Source organism: Hyla sarda, unplaced genomic scaffold, assembly GCF_029499605.1.
Source record: "Hyla sarda isolate aHylSar1 unplaced genomic scaffold, aHylSar1.hap1 scaffold_742, whole genome shotgun sequence".
Classification (NCBI taxonomy): Eukaryota; Metazoa; Chordata; class Amphibia; order Anura; family Hylidae; genus Hyla; species Hyla sarda.
In genome coordinates, this window is record NW_026610765.1 from 52,332 (window position 1) to 55,192 (window position 2,861).

Below are 2,861 nucleotides of genomic sequence, written 5' to 3' on the forward strand. Positions count from 1 at the left end.
AGATATGAGAGCGAGCGAGCCAGATAAGAGAGCAAGCCAGACAAGAGAGCAAGCGTGCAAGCCAGATATGCTAGCGAGCAAGCCAGATAAGAGAGCGAGCCAGACAAGAGAGCAAGCGAGCGAGCCAGATATGAGAGCAAGCGAACCAGCCAGATATGAGAGCGAGCGAGCCAGATAAGAGAGCGAGCAAGACAAGAGAGAAAGCGAGCTAGCCAAATATGAGAGCAAGCCAGATATGAGAGCGAGCGGGGCCAGATATGCGAGCGAGCCAGATAAGAGAGCGAGCCAGACAAGAGAGCAAGCGAGCGAGCCAGATATGAGAACAAGCGAGCGAGCCAGATATGAGAGCGAGCGAGCGAGCCAGATATGAGAGCAAGCGAGCAAGCCAGATATGAGAGCAAGCAAGCAAGCCAGATATGAGAGCGAGCGAGCCAGACATGAGAGCGAGCGAGCCAGATATGCGAGCGAGCGAGCCAGATAAGAGAGCGAGCCAGAAAAGAGAGCAAGCGAGCGAGCCAGATGTGAGAGCAAGGGAGCCAGATATGCGAGCGAGCCATAAAAGAGAGCGAGACAGACAAGAGAGCAAGCGAGCGAGCCAGATATGAGAGCAAGCTAGCAAGGCAGATATAAGAGCGAGCCAGATAAGAAAGCGAGCCAGACAAGAGAACAAGCGAGCCAGATATGAGAGCAAGGGAGCCAGCTACATGTGAGAGCGAGCGAGCCAGGTATGAGAGCGAGCCAGATAAGAGAGCGAGCCAGACAAGAGAGCAAGCGAGAAAGCCAGATATGAGAGCGAGCGAGCCAGACATGAGAGCAAGCGAGCGAGCCAGATATGAGAGCGAGCGAGCCAGATAAGAGAGCAAGCCAGACAAGAGAGCAAGCGTGCGAGCCAGATATGCTAGCGAGCTAGCCAGATAAGAGAGCGAGCCAGACAAGAGAGCAAGCGAGCGAGCCAGATATGAGAGCAAGCGAGCCAGCCAGATATGAGAGCGAGCGAGCCGGATAAGAGAGCGAGCAAGACAAGAGAGCAAGCGAGTTAGCCAGATATGAGAGCAAGCGAGCGAGCCAGATTAAAGAGAGCGAGCGAGCCAGATATGCGAGCAAGCCAGATAAGAGAGCGAGCCAGACAAGAGAGCAAGCGAGCGAGCCAGATATGAGAGCAAGCGAGCGAGCCGGATATGAGAGCAAGCGAGCAAGCCAGATATGAGAGCAAGCAAACGAGCCAGATTTGAGAGCGAGCGAGCCAGATATGCGAGCAAGCCATAAAAGAGAGCGAGACAGACAAGAGAGCAAGCGAGCGAGCCAGATATGAGAGCAAGCGAGCCAGCCAGAAATGAGAGCAAGCGAGCCAGCCAGATGTGAGAGCGAGCGAGCCAGATATGAAAGCAAGCCAGATAAGAGAGCGAGCCAGACAAGAGAGCAAGCGAGAAAGCCAGATATGAGAGCGAGCCAGACATGAGAGCAAGCGAGCGAGCCAGATAGGAGAGCGATCGAGCCAGATAAGAGAGCAAGCGTGCGAGCCAGATATGCTAGCGAGCAAGCCAGATAAGAGAGCGAGCCAGACAAAAGAGCAAGCGAGCGAGCCAGATATGAGAGCAAGCGAGCGAGCCAGATGTGAGAGCGAGACAGATAAGAGAGCAAGCCAGACAAGAGAGCAAGCGAGCGATCCAGATATGAGAGCAAGCGAACCAGCCAGATATGAGAGCGAGCGAGCCAGATATGAGAGCGAGCAAGACAAGAGAGAAAGCGAGCTAACCAAATATGAGAGCAAGCGAGCGAGCCAGATTTGAGAGCGAGCGAGCCAGATATGCGAGCGAGCCAGATAAGAGAGCGAGCCAGACAAGAGAGCAAGCGAGCGAGCCAGATATGAGAAAAAGCGAGCGAGCCAGATATGAGAGCAAGCAAACGAGCCAGATATGAGAGCAAGCGAGCAAGCCAGATATGAGAGCAAGCGAGCGAGCCCGATTTGAGAGCGAGCGAGCCAGATATGCGAGCGAGCCAGATAAGAGAGTGAGCCAGACAAGAGAGCAAGCAAGCGAGCCAGATATGACAGTAAGCGAGCGAGCCAGATATGAGAGCAAGCGAGCAAGCCAGATATGAGAGCGAGCGAGCCAGATATGCGAGCGAGCGAGCCAGATAAGAGAATGACCCAGACAAGAGAGCAAGCGAGCGAGCCAGATGTGAGAGCAAGCTAGCCAGATATGCGAGCGAGCCATAAAAGAGAGCGAGACAGACAAGAGAGCAAGCGAGCGAGCCAGATATGAGAGCGAGCTAGCAAGGCAGATATAAGAGCGAGCCAGATAAGAGAGCGAGCCAGACAAGAGAGCAAGCGAGCCAGATATGAGAGCAAGCGAGCCAGCTAGATGTGAGAGCGAGCTAGCCAGATATGCGAGCGAGCCAGATAAGAGAGCGAGCCAGACAAGAGAGCAAGCGAGCGAGCCAGATATGAGAGCGAGCGAGCGAGCCGGATATGAGAGCAAGCGAGCAAGCAAGATATGAGAGCAAGCGAGCGAGCCAGATTTGAGAGCGAGCAAGCCAGATATGCGAGCGAGCCATAAAAGAGAGCGAGACAGACGAGAGCAAGCGAGCGAGCCAGATATGAGAGCAAGCGAGCCAGCCAGAAATGAGAGCAAGCGAGCCAGCCAGATGTGAGAGCGAGCGAGCCAGATATGCGAGCAAGCCAGATAAGAGAGCAAGCCAGACAAGAGAGCAAGCGAGAAAGCCAGATATGAGAGCGAGCAAGCCAGATAAGAGAGCAAGCCAGACAAGAGAGCAAGCGTGCGAGCCAGATATGCTAGCGAGCTAGCCAGATAAGAGAGCGAGCCAGACAAGAGAGCAAGCGAGCGAGCCAGATATGAGAG